Below are 14,007 nucleotides of genomic sequence, written 5' to 3' on the forward strand. Positions count from 1 at the left end.
CACCCACGGCCCCCGCCCTTGACCCAGGGCCACAGGGTTTCCCATCCACACAGGCTGCTTCGGCGTTGGTTCGCTGGAAAGGTAAGGAAGAGGATGAGAGGAAACCACAGGCGGTGTGACTAGAGGGTGTGAGTCACGGCGCACCAAAGGCGAGCGAGGGGACTTGGGAATGGAGTCAAGACTTGAGAGGCAGGCGCCTCAAATTAAGCTCAGTTACACCGGGCTTAAACGTTCTCGCCAAGGTGGGCGTTCCTCGGTCCACACAACAAGACACAGTGGGTAGCCACAGACCCGAGCGTCACACGTGAGGACAGGACATCATGGGGAAATAAAACAACACAAAAAGACGTTTCAGCATAATATGTTTGACTTGAGGTGAGACACTTAACTTCAGTTTCTCGGTTCCTGCATGTGTCAAATGGGAATTATTGCATGTCACATGAACAGCGTGATGTGCTACAAATTTGTGTGACCTTTTGAGAAATTATTCTGTGGATTTCAGTTTCACAATTAGGCAAAACTATACCACGTACTCCCCCCCCCAAATAAAACTGTTTTCTACCTGAGAAGTTACTATATTACAAAGTTTTGAAAAACCACTTCTGCTCCAAGTGTTACTAAATTTCTCTAACTTCTCCTTTCATTATAATTAATTCTCCTCCCAAAGAAAGGAACCCTACCTGGGATGCCAACATCAGGAGTTTTTAATTTGTGTGAGGAAACAATACATGGTTTACCCCATCCATTTGTTGGGGTATAAGTGACAGTCATACCCCTGCATAGTATAAAACTAGTAATGTTTTCTATTTTCTGTAAGTATATGAAGGGAAAATACTATATATGTACACACCAAGCAAATGTTATTAAACCAGTCTTTAGGGTGACCATAATCAAATCATTTATCAGAATGAGGTACAAGGGCTAGAAACACATGTGGACACAATTTGCATGATTTGTTGAAAAAAGAGAATTTTGTATACTTTTGTCTTGGTGGTACGTTTATTTAAACCAGTGGTATAATTTTAGCCATACTCATTTCATATAAAACTTCTGACATGACTAATGAAAAGTCTACAAAGGGCAAACCTTCAAATTGGTATTAGCTCTCCCTAAGATCATATTTCGGCAATCATATTTCCTACTTGACCATTGGTAATAACATTTTTCAGGACCGCTACAGTCAAAGAACATGGCCTATGTTGTTGTCAAAGTCTATAAACCATAAATCTTTTAGAATGTCTTGAGCTTCTTTTCGAGACAGATTTGCGTGTGTGTGTAAAGATTATGTATTCTCACCTCATGAGTCCAGTGTTCTAAAAGTACATCCTGGGTCTAGTGTCATGCTTGTGTTGGTGACATCTTTCGATTACTCACGTAGTACTTGCCATCTGCTTGACGCAATTCAGTTAGTGGGAGAGAGGAGTTAAAAGCTACTCCGATGGTGAGTTACTTGTCTCAACTTACAATTCTGTCAATTCTTGTTTTATATAGTCTGGGGCTGTGTCATAATGTGCAAACCCGTTTATAATTGTTCTGTCTGCCTGGTAAATTTGTCCTCATGTTGTGATTTTGCCTCTAGTAATGCTTTTGCCATGGTGTCTAAACAGCTCCCTTCAGACTTGTTTTTGCCTAGTATTTGCATACCTCTTTTCGTCCTATTACATTAAAACTTTCAAAGTCATTATGTTTCGGAATTATCTGAGGGCTCCAGTTACCATCTGGCTTCCCGTCAGCAGCTCGTGGCCTCTGAGCCCAAGGTGCTGTGTTCAATCTTAGTTGCGGGTGGGCGTAGCCACCATCCCATGCGGGAGTCAAACCGGCAACCTTGTTGTTAAGAGCACACTATCTATCCACTGAGCCATCCGGGTGGCAGCTCAGCTCAAGGTGCCAAGTTCAGTCTTAGTTGCAGGTGGGCATAGCCCACCATTGAACAGGCAATCTTGTTACACCAGCTGAGCCATCCTGCCACCTGTTGGCAGCTCAGCAACAGGTCAGCTCGGGCACAGTGTTACTGGCCCATGTGGGAATCGAACTGGCGGCTCTGTTTCTCAGAGCTCACACTCTTAAGCCAATTCTTAACCAACTAAGCCACTCAGCCAGCCCCTAAGTTTGACTCTTAACCTAATCTGATAATTACTGACTCTTAGCTCAAGCATTTAGACCAGCGGTTCTCAACCTGTGGGTCGCGACCCCTTTGGGGATCAAATGACCCTTTCACAGGGGTCGCTGGGTGCTCATATGTGGGCATATCTGCATGTGGACCTAGAGATGGATAGAGGAGCGGTGTCTCGGTTCCTAAGACCATCGAAAATATGTGTTTTCCGATGGTCTTAGGCGACCCCTGTGAACGGTTGAGAACTGCTGATTTAGACCATTGCATGTATTAGAGCTGCTGATACATTTGAGTTTATTTCTGCCATCTAATATTGTGCTTGCCGTTTGTTTTCTCCCAATCTGTGGTGTTTTTTCTTTCATCAGTGCCTTCGTTAGAATTGATTGATTGATTGATTTTTTTGATGCTTCTATTTCTTCCCCTTTGTAGTTCAGAAGTTATTTACTCTGTTCCTATTCATTTGGTGGTTATCCTAGAAATTTTAACAGGCAAATTTTAACCAATCAAACCCAGAGTTTATCAAAACATGAACGTTCTCCCAAACACAGGGGCCTTAAAAAACACCCTTCAAAACTGCAATACATATTAATGTTGTTTTATACAGTCAGCGTGTGTTTAGATTTACTCAGGAGTTTGCCACTTATTTTGCTCTTTTTTATTTTCATCACTGGACTCCCACCTACGATCACTCTCCTGCCTAAAATGTATGCTAGAGGCGCTGATATGTTCTCTCCCTTTTTGAGTGGGAATGCATATATTTTACTCTTTTTTGGAAAAATATTTCACTGATAAAGAATTCTAAGTAGACAGTTATTTCCTTCTGTATACTTTCAATATCATTACACTGTCTTCTAGCTTGCCTAGTTACAATTTGAATTTTGAAAGTACTCTTGAAATGTAACCTGTCTTTTCTATCTGTCAGCGTTAAGATTTTTCATTTGTCTTTAGTTTTCTGTAATATCTAAATGAAGATTTTCTTTTTTAAATTCATCCTTCTTGGCACTTTGGTTTTCTTAACTCTGAACTGGTGACATTCATCAGTTTTGGGAAATTCTGAACTCCATTCTTTCTCTTCTTTTTTTCTGGGACTCTGATTATACACATACGAGGTGTGATCACAAAATATGGTGAATGTTTTAAAAAAAATGATTACAGTAAAAGACACATTGCCATTAATGCCCCTCAAATACTCCCCTTCATATAGAATACACTTATCCCATCGTTCTTGCCACTTTCTGAAGCAGTTCTGGAAGCCTCTTTCATGAGTGTCTTTAGTTGCGCTGTTGTGGCTGCCTTGATGTCCTGAATCATTTTGACTTTGGGGAAGAGCCAGAAGTCGCACGGTGCCAGATCCGGTGAATAAGGTGGATGAGGACACACCGTACTTCTTTTATTTGACAGAAATTGCCATATCAGGAGTGACGTGTGACATGGGTCCTTTCCATTGTGATCAAGAAATAACGGTGAATGCTGCTGCCGAGTGCCATCCAACGGAAAGGCAGGGATCTCCAATATAGGAAGCAGCTCATCGAACCTTAGTAACAGTGTGTGACAAGTTTCACCTTGTGCGGTGTAGTCACTCGGGTGTGAACTATGGTTGAGAGAAGGTGTGTTGTAAAGTATGCCGTAAGTCATCCTCCATCATGACAATGCTCCGTGTCACACATCGCTTCTGGTATACGGCAAGTTCTCTTTGGTTATTTTTAAATCTACTTTTTCTTAACTCGTATCTTAAGTCTCTCCTTAATTTCGTAAAATATATTTAACATATATTTTAAATTCTATTTCTGACCATTCCAGTGTTGGAAACATTTGTGGGTCTGATTGTACTATCTGATTTTTTTTTCCTGCTGGCTCTTGCTTATGGTACCTTGTTATCTTCTTTGTTTGGTGATTTTTTTATTTTTTATATTATCTGATCCTTGGAGCTTTATCCATGGAAATTTAGTGAGCGCTCAAAGGAAGATGAGCTCTCTAGAAAGAATATTCATGTACTGTTGATAAATGTCTGGGGGACACTACCAATTCAGGACCCTTTCATGGTAAATTCTCACTTGAAATTTTTCAAACCACCCATGTGAGACCTGGCTTGTAGTTAGGAATCCCTGAGGAGGACTTTACCCCTTCAACTCCGTTCCAGTGTTTGAGACAGCCAATTTCCCTTGAATCCCTTTGGAATGCCAGGTTATGACGGGTTTCCTGTTGGACTTCCCACATTGGGAAGAGCCTCAAGCCCCATTAGGCCGTGATAACAGATGCTCAAGTTCATCCAGCTTAACAAACACCCTCAAGATGAAAGGTGGCTCTGGTGGCTACCTGTACTGGTTACCACCACCACCAAGTATTCCATACTTTCTTGACTGCTCTTGAATGCATTTAGTAATTTTTAAAATATTTAATGCTGAATTTTTAATTAATTTCAGTAAAAGTTTTGACTAGACATCATACTGCCTAGTTTTGATTATACTGTCATATAAAATGGACTAAAAACAACTTTTCCTCCACCTAATAATGTCCACCTTCCTCGGGCCATACCCAAATAAACCCTGACTTATGCATCCTATACATTAATGGTACAGGGAAATCCAAAACATTGGGAAGTCCTGCTTCCCAAAGTACAAGCACGATGATAACTATAAAGGTAACCCCTCCTGGTCCCCCAGCCCCTGTCCTTCATACATTGTATCCATGTGGAAATATGCCTCATACAGAAATGAAGAGTTACTGATACCCACGAGTACCTACTGAGCAGCTCCTTTGGCGTGTAGAAAGAGGAACGGTGTTTTTGAAATAATACTATTAATAAAGCCTCAAGTTCAGTATAACTTAATTAGACTCATGTGCCACGAACTTCACAAATTTATATGAAGATTTTTGAGTTCCAAACAACTTAGAAATTAGTTTTTAGATGCAACCCTCTCATGTAGTCAGCCTGTCCAAGTCAGGTGTTCCCCAGCATCTAACTCTGCATTGCCTCCTATTACTGTTCCTAGGTGAAATTTATGTTAGTATCACCACCTTCATTTATTATGAAAGAAAAATTCTCTATAGAAAGTTTTTAACAAGTCAAAGTTCTTGAAGTCCTTATAAAACCATCTTGAAAATATTTTAGCAGGAACTGCCTTTTCCTATCAACTGAGATAGTGTTGTTTAGAACATTCTCCAAGTGTATTATTATTTTTAAATTTAGTAGCAATATCATGAATTTGAATCTAAAGGTAAAATCTCCTTCAAAATGACATGTGAAGTGATCGTAAAATAGAGAAAAGGTAGGGCCGGCCGAGTGGCGCGTTGGTTAGCAGTTGGCTTGGGGCGCCAGCTCTGAGCAGCAGGGCCCCGGTTCAGATCCCACAAGAGGGCCAGTAACACTGCCCTCTGCAGCTAAGATGCTGAACAACAGCTCATCCTGGAGCTGGGCTGCCGTGAGTCGCCGGCAACGGCATAGGCTGCAGTGGGCCTGGCCAGCAGCGGGCGTGAGCTTTTGTGAGCTGCTGTGAGCCACTGTGAGCGGCCCTTGAATGGCTGGCAAGTGACTGCCTCACCCTGGAAGAGCGCAATGATAATATCAACATGGGCCAGTGAAGCAACGTCCTCCACAACTAGACTGCAGAACAAAAGGACAGCAACTTGTCTGTTCCCCTTCCCCAATTCCCCAACTCTGTTACCTCCCCCAATTCCCAATAAAACCTTAAAAAAAAAATAGAGAAAGGTAAAGGAGACTTGGGAGCAACATCCTTCCTGAAATTACGCTCTCACCCCTCACAGCCTATGAAGTGAGCATTCTATGTTAGTTTGAAAGCCAATTCCAAGGGAAAAGTAGTCTTCCAGTTTGGAGACAAAGGGGCTGAGATCATCCTTAACATCTTTATTACCAAATCTGAATATATCCAAATACTTATAAAATTCAAGGAGATGATATTTGTTTCTTTTGCTGCTAAACTTTTAGTGAAAAAGATAGTACAATTCTTGAAGACAGTAGAACTAAGATACCCTCTTTCCTTCCTTTTCAAAAAATGATTTGCTGAAAATTATAGAATCCAATGATCTTACCTCTGTTTAGCTTCTAGTTCACCTTTATCTTTGTTCCCCAATCGGCAAGACATCGGAAAACTTCAAACGGTTTTTGGAGTTAAGAAAAAAGATTTGAAGCAGAGTATCACCAACAGACTGTAATCAGAGAAGTCAGATTTTCTTCCCGGGCTCTGAGAAGTCTTGGTTGGGCTACCAGGAACAGGGCAGTGTTTGTATAACCCTGTGGCGCTGCCTGGGAAAGACTCTCCTAACCCCGCCCACCAGATGCTCCATGTAAATAAAGCATCTTCATTGTATGGCTGCTCCGCTCACACCCATTCAGTACTCTCAGGAGAATGAGTCCTCACTTCCAATAAGCAATGACATTAGAATTGTCTGGAAGGAAACATAAGAACATCTAATGTGACATTAATGGCCCAACTATTGGGTTGTCGGAAAAGTCATGATGCATTCTTTGCAACGAAAACCAGAAAAATTACGTCATGACTTTTCCGACAACCCAATACATCAGTAACCCCCCTAGGCAACCCTAATCCTGATATAAATAGAGAAATTATCAGAACAAATTCCTGTGTGCCAAGCTCTACTTTCTTAAAATACAAGAAAATAACTAGACAAAACATTACATGTACTTATATCTGATCAACTCTAGGGAGATAAAGAAAACTGCTACATGCCAGCGAGTCCAACTCCATCAAACACCAGGTCATTCCACAGCAGAAGGCCCTTGGAATGATAAACAGAGATCCAAAATATTTGGCCACTTCCCCCTTTCCTTACTACTGCAAATAAGGGGAAGATAAAAATAATAAATAAGGACTGAGAGTTCTCCTGGGCTTCCAAAGCATGGCCTTCATGTGATCTCTGCCGTCGTTCCTGGGGCCACAGACCCAAGAAGTCGGCCAGTGTCTGGTGAGACAGCCTCTATGATCTTCTCTGGGGAGGAAGGAACAGAATGGCAGCTCCATGAAAGTGACCCAGGTCTCAGTTTGGTGGGAATTTGCTTCCTTTGTGAAAAGGACTCAGTCTCGCCTGCCTGTCTTCACTCTCTGCGCACAGCTTCAGAGCCTCCTCCTGGTCTCGTGAGACTGCCCGTCAAAACAGCTGGGCTGGGCTGGGCTGGGAAGGAGGCCTTTGGATCCATGACTCAGCCTGACGGTTGGCCCGTGACCCCGGGGTGAATGGAACCCCTGCCTCAGTGTGGACTGGCTGCTCTTTGTGCCTCCTGCAGGGCCACTTCCTGGGTCCTCCCTTCCCTTCCCTCTGGGCTGGGCTGTGCATCAAGAACACAAGCCATGGTGTGTGCCCTGTGCATCCTAATTACACTCTGTTCTCACTGTCGGGACTCAAGAAAACAACCAAGAAGGTGCTACTAATTCCTGTTCTCTGGTGACATAAATGAGGCCACAGATCACCATACCCCCCATTTATTTCCTCCTGTGATTTTTAACACAAGCATGTACTTCCTCTTCAAATGAGCAGGTATGAATTCTTAAGTAATGCATGCATGAACTCATAAGGAGAGGCCACAGCTATAATAGAAGGAATGTTTTCAATCAAGTGGCCTTCTACTGAGCTACAACAACTCACTTCAGCAAGCCAGCTGCCCCAACGACTCCCAGGCCTACCCTTTGAGTCACTGGATCATTTCGTGCACATCCCAGAAAGACAAGCCTGACCACATTAGCATGTATCTTTTTTGTAGTTGTGATTTTGCCAAGTGCTTTCTGATCGTTTTTTATTAGCTAGGTCTCAATAGTCCTGTGAGGCGTGGATTCGTAGGTAAAACATACTGTATGTGGTGAAGCAGGAAGCCAGCTCTCCAGGGGCATTTTATTCCAAGAATGCCTGTGTGGAGGAATTCACTTTCTCCTGCTTGCCAGAGGCACCAGGAAATAGAAGATGCCTTGCAAAATACGACTGAGACATTTTTAAAACCCATTTTCTTCATAATGCATATGTATCTTGCCTCTCTCTCTCTCTCTCTCTCTCTCTCTCTCTCTCTCTCCTCTCTCTCCTCTCTCTCCTCTCTCTCCTCTCTCTTCTCTCTCCTCTCTCTCAACAAATGTGACCAAGAATCAAGCGGGTCTCTTTCAATTCAGAATTATTTATTATATGGCATCTCCTTCACTGATGTGTTTAAATATCCAAATTACAATAGTATTAAATATATCTGTAGTCATGCCTTTCTTTAAAAGTCCTTTGTACAAGCTGTACCATAAACAAAACCATTTGTATAACAAACAGAAAGACTTACATAAAACTAAAAGGCTTGCTGTTACTCCCTCATTTTATAGATAACGAAAGCTAAGCTGAAAGAAACTTTCTTAACGTAGTTAGTCCGTAGCTACACTGCATCTTTAAGGAAAGCCCTGGTCCAAAAATTGGATTTCCTGGTTCTCTAAGATGGAAAAGCAAAATAAAATTATATAAAATTATATAAAATATAATTATGAGCATTCATAAAAATTGAAAGTAGACATTATGCTTGCTTGTTTTTTATATTCATTTATTATATTTTCATGGTATGAGTCTCCATTTAATATACAATTTTTAACCCATTACATTAAAATTACATATTGGGGAAAAAACTATGTGGTAGGAATTTTTTTTAGGCAAGGTAGAGGCCTAGAGGGATGAAAAGAGGCCACTAGAGAAGCTGTCTGCATAGTCCGGGTACATATTAGGAGAAACAGATGCTAGAGACAGCCGCCCAGATAGATGTGAATCTGCAGGAATGTTATGATGGGCCCATTCACGCGAGCCCTGAACTGAACTGACGTCAGGTCTTCTCCTATGTGGGCTTTGGGCTTCCTGCCTCCGCAACAGGCTCTCTCCGGCTCCAGGCTGTGCCGCCTTCTGCACAGTTGCCGTTGTCCGGTCTCGATCTTGCCCCTTCCTTTGAGTGAACAAGGCCCCCAGAGATGCCGTGCGCTTGCTTTAAGCTATTTTGCCCCGTTTCTTTGCATGCCTTCACCTCTCCCCCAGGATTCTATGTGTCTTGACTCCCAAACAGACTTAGTTGGAGTACCTGCCACATATTCTCTAGGTGGTCATAGAGGCTAATGCCACTCTTTGGTGAAGTTCACCTTCTGTGACTAAACTAATATCATTTCTATCACTAGAGACCACCTTGTTCCTGCCCTCATGGAGCGTATAGTCTACTAGTCTAGTTCATGGGACCAACTATATATGTAAATAACATGTATAAATGATATGCATATATGCATGTAATATGCATACATACATATGTTACATATATAGATGCAATTTCTGATAGTAATGAGTGCTAAGAAGAAGACACAATGATGAGGCAGAGTGATGGGTAGAGGGTAGCTAGGGTAGACAAGGAGGCCTTCCTAAGGCGGAGACATTTGAACCGCAAGTGGAATGATGAGAAGCGTGCAGCTGAGTGAAGATCTGGGGAAGAGGCTTCCTGGCCTCGCGATCAGGCGAGGCACAGTCGCCGAGGCCAGAGGGTCAGAGTGGTTGGAGACAAGAGTCAGAGAGATAGGCAGGGTCCAGATTGTGACAGGGTTCCGCAAACATGGCGGACACTGGGCATTTAATTCTACTTGCTGGGAAGCTGCTGGAGGGACATAAGCATAGGCGCAAAGTAGGGTGTTAAGGAAGGACCTTCATGACGCTGCTGCTATAATCCAGGAGACGTGCTAATGCGCTGGGTTCTAGCTGCACTGGAAATGATAAGTCATATTTCAAATACATATACTATTAGCTTTTTGGCCATTTTTTGTGGGACAGAGGGAAGGACAAATATGAGGGTAAGGGGTGAGGAAGGAACAGAAAGTTCTGCTTTAGATGTGAAAAGGGAGAGATGGGGTGCCTGTTAGACAGCCCAGTGACGACGTGGCTCAAGGAGACCAGTTGGCGTCACACCCGCCCTATGAAGCTCAGCGATTACCGTCATGATATGCAGGCAGACAACTGAAGTGTGGGGGCTGTGCCTTCAGCCCCCCTGTCGACAGAGATGGCTGGCTCGCTGGGAGCCCAGCAATGGTCCCACTTTTCAGATTCAGGTTACCAGCTTCCTCATCTTCTCTGGGTTTCTTTGATGCTTCATTGCCCCAGAAGACCGTATGCGAAAGTGAAAAATAGCGTCCTGTTATTTTGGGAATATGCCCTGACAAGGGTAAAACAGATCGCAAGAAAAGCATGCATACGTTCAGCCAAGAGAAGAAGAGAGCTGTATCCTCGCGCTCACCAGGAAGGAATTAATGGAGATGAAATCTGGCCCCCTCACATTCTGTGACTTTGACTCAAGGGCCCGACAGGTGGAGCCTGGCAGCTTAATGAGGCCAGGACAGGATCTGTAGACTCGGTGGGGTGACTGGAAAGAGCCCCCAGCGTATCCTGACATCACACCTGGAGCCTTGCAAACAGGGCAGAAGCCCCGGCACCACAGTGGGTGCCCCTGGCTCCAGCCAGCTCCCCCTGCCCGGAGCCCAGAGCAGGTCATGCCCAGTCTCTGTTGACTCGCTCTGCCCTAGGCTGTCCATGTGCTAATTAATGTGTTAGGACTGAAGCTCCCTGGGCTGACATTCTCCATTTAGTTTGTTTGGCAAGCACAGAACCAAGTTTTAGTGGTCAGTGCACACACACACACACACACACACACACACACACACACAGTATTAAATGCTACCAAGTATTAATGCAGAGATGAGGCCCACGTCATCCACGACAGAGGGCAACCTCACTGTAGCTCTGTTCCCACCGTTTAGTGAAGGAATTCAAAGCCTAAAAATAAAACAACGATGCACTGTCCAAAAGTCTCTAATGACAAGTGTCACTTCCCAATCAGTGCCACATCCCATGATGCTACAGTGCCCCCTGGAAACCTCTCTCAGCAAAGGCCGTCACATGAATTCAGCTGTATCCCCCAAACTGAGTCAGCCTGGCATCTAGATACACACAAACCTGGCCCCTGTAAGGCCCCAGTTACTGGGCTCCCTAATTTCCTAGAACTGCCCAAATGAGTCAGCCAGGAAGTCTGAGGAGAAAGAACATGACAGAGAAAGGTAGGATGTCCATGAGACGGGGGAGTGGCAGTTTGCATGTAGTGTGCTGTGTGTCGCTCCTTCTGGTGACAGCTGTCAGTCACTCTGTGAGACCCTGGTGCTGAGATATGTGTGGGAAAACCCACAGAACACTTCTTATGAGGCAAGCATGTTAATGATTTATAGACTTAAAACAATTTTTTTCTGATTTTTCTTCTCTTTTAATAAAGTAATATAGTAAGGATCGGTCTCAACTGTGCCCCAGCCTAATTTTCAGTAATTCTCCCCTTTACTCCAAAAAGTGTCACAACTGTGTATGGTAAGATGTGTGGTCTTCTTGGGTATAGTTGCTTATGACTGAACAGAGAAAGAAAAAGGAGAGGAAAGCAAAAACCATGCCAAGAGTGTTTCTACATAGTCTGCACATTTTTTGTTTGTTTGCTTCGTTCTTATAATCACAGAGTGAGGCCAACTTCTCCCTCGCTTGCAGGTTGGACTCAGAAAGATAACTTCCCCAAAGTTACGCAAGTGGGACTCAAGCCCAGATGTTTCTGGACCCTGAGCCACCAAAGCACAGGCTTTTACTAGTTAGACTAAATAAGCAGAACTGAAGACATGAGTTCCCTAAACTCCTGACAGCTACCTGGCACTCTGAATCCCCAACCATTTTTTAGACAGAGCAGCACCCCAGCCACCCTCCGCGAGCTCCCTTAACCAAAGTGGCCTCAGCACGCCTGTTACTGGCACAGAAGTGAGGACTCCGATTGATTCCCCAACAAGAGTGCCACCTGGCACTGTCCTGAGGGCGCATTCCCCCCCCCCCCCCAGCAGCAGGAGCCTGCGCGCCCAGCCTGCTGCGTGCTGGGAGGGCTGCGCCTTCCTTGGCCTCTAGCCCAGGATGTAAGAGGCGGCAGCACCCTTTTCTTCCAGCTTTCATGCCTGTGTTCCTGCTTAGCCGGCCCATCTGGAAGACCCTTCACCCCTCCCACCCGTCCTCTGAGGCCCCGCTCAGGCCCTCCTCCTCCATAAAAGCTCCTTCCACGGGCTTTGGGCCACGGGTCGCTCCTTCGTGTTTCCACAGCGATGTTAGCCAACTCCCGACTGCTCTCGGCTATTCTTACGTATAATAATTGAAGCACTTCCAACTCTAAATACCTTCAGGGCAGGAGCTCTGAGACCTGCTTTTCGCATGTGAGTGTCCCTTCTGTAATATCCCACACAATTTGGGGGCCATATGGTATTCAGTAAGTGTGTGTTAATCGATTAATACAATGATGGGACCACCTCCAGGTAGAGAAGGGACGAATGATAAAGTGTCTGCTCTTGTCATTCTAGAAGCCTTCCGTCCGTGGATTTTACTCTTTTCAGAATGGGTGGATGTGAGACTTTATTGTTTCCATAAGATCTTGATAGAGAAAACACCTTTGGCTCAATATATAAAATTATGCTTGAAAGAATGAAAAAAGCTAAAAGAGGAAATGAAAAATAGAGCCGACATTAATACTGAGAATTTTTCTGTGGAAACGATTAAATGGCTTACAGTATGAGTGCTCAGTAAATTACCGTATTACTTTTAGAATTTGAGGATGCGGGGGGAGGGGAGGGGCTCCCTCAGCCAATGACAGATTTCCCCCCAGAGGTGTCAGAATCACTAGACTTGTCTGATAGAAGGTTCCGTACCTCCCAGACTTCTGCTCCTCTCCCCAGACCTGCTTACCACGTCATTCCTTCATCTGTGCAGCCGGGATTTTCCAGGGCTCATTTTCTCAGCTTCTAGGTATTTAAAGATTGCAGTGACTGAACGGCATAGACTCAGCATTTGTTTGTGGAGAACAGTCACATTCAATCTGGAAGCATGGTTTCCACCTGTGCAGAAGGCACCGAATGAGCTGTGACATTGTCCCACAGCTGGCCCGCTTGGCGCCACCCCAGTCGCACCTGCAATGTTCAGCCTGACGAGTGACTGGCAGCAGATGTGGCCAGTGCGGAAGTGGGCGCTAGTAACATGCTCTGTGCGAAGCGGTGGGGGCCTCAGCGGTGCCCTCTGGCTGACTGGCTCCTCTCAGGGGGTCCCTGGTGGGATTCCGTCTCCTGTCACATGGTCCTCTGGGCCTGCGGCACCTTCTCCCTCGCGGCTTCTCAGGACACACGAATTTCTGGGTAGAGTAGCTAAGCTTGGACAGTTCAGACTTCAATGAGCTCACTCAGTCCTCCCCTGAACTTTGACCAACGGCAGTTTGGGCTTTGATGTAGACAGTGCTTTGCTCTTTAGCCACAAAAGCACGTGCGCGCGTGTACACACACACACACACACACACACACACGCGCGCGCGCGCGCGCGCGCGCGCGCGGCCTACCTTTGTCTTGCTAACGAGCGTTGGGAAAGACCATTTGCTGTGTGGGATCTCCCCTTCCATTTGCACTTACATTGAGCCTATGCTCTCTCCGGGGCACAGCAGGGAGGTACCGTAACCACCGGCTCTCCCCAGGCACCTCCACTGCCAGGTCCATCAATTAACACGTTGCCTGCACACCTGTTACCTGCAGTGCTTGCTCTCTGCCTTCAAAACCCTTGCCCGCTGGGCAGCTTCTGTGTGACTGGTCCATGGAGTTTTATGTTCACACGTTGACAGGATGAATGCAGTCTCTTATTCCATCACCAGGCAAGTTAACCATGCAAATCCAGTGTACCAGATGCCTGCTGTATCCCCGCCAGTGCTGCTTTTCAAAAGCCACCCCTAAAAAAAGCAAGGTTTCCGTCAGTACCTGGACTCCCAATTTCCAGAGTGAAAATTACCAATTTGAATGCTAACTTTTTTGTCTCCTAAATGATTTGTTTGTTGT

General features: G+C 44.8%; 2 long non-coding RNA genes across 3 annotated transcripts in view; one reads left to right on the top strand and one right to left on the bottom strand.

Annotated features, from left to right (window-relative positions):
• The first annotated feature begins 1 nt into the window (after position 1).
• LOC109380509 (uncharacterized) overlaps positions 2–14,007 on the top strand; it is a 43,502-nt gene continuing 29,496 nt past the window's right edge. For both annotated transcript variants that reach the window (XR_002123516.1, XR_002123515.1), the window contains exon 1: positions 2–81. This is a non-coding gene — a long non-coding RNA (uncharacterized LOC109380509). The remainder of the gene's footprint in view (positions 82–14,007) is intronic.
• On the bottom strand, positions 8,685–13,423 carry LOC109380510 (uncharacterized). The gene is made up of 3 exons (XR_002123517.1): positions 13,102–13,423; positions 12,881–13,029; positions 8,685–10,220 (listed from the first exon to the last, which is right to left on the bottom strand). It is a non-coding gene; the product is annotated as an uncharacterized LOC109380510 (long non-coding RNA).

Source organism: Hipposideros armiger, unplaced genomic scaffold (genome assembly GCF_001890085.2).
Source record: "Hipposideros armiger isolate ML-2016 unplaced genomic scaffold, ASM189008v1 scaffold_37, whole genome shotgun sequence".
Classification (NCBI taxonomy): Eukaryota; Metazoa; Chordata; class Mammalia; order Chiroptera; family Hipposideridae; genus Hipposideros; species Hipposideros armiger.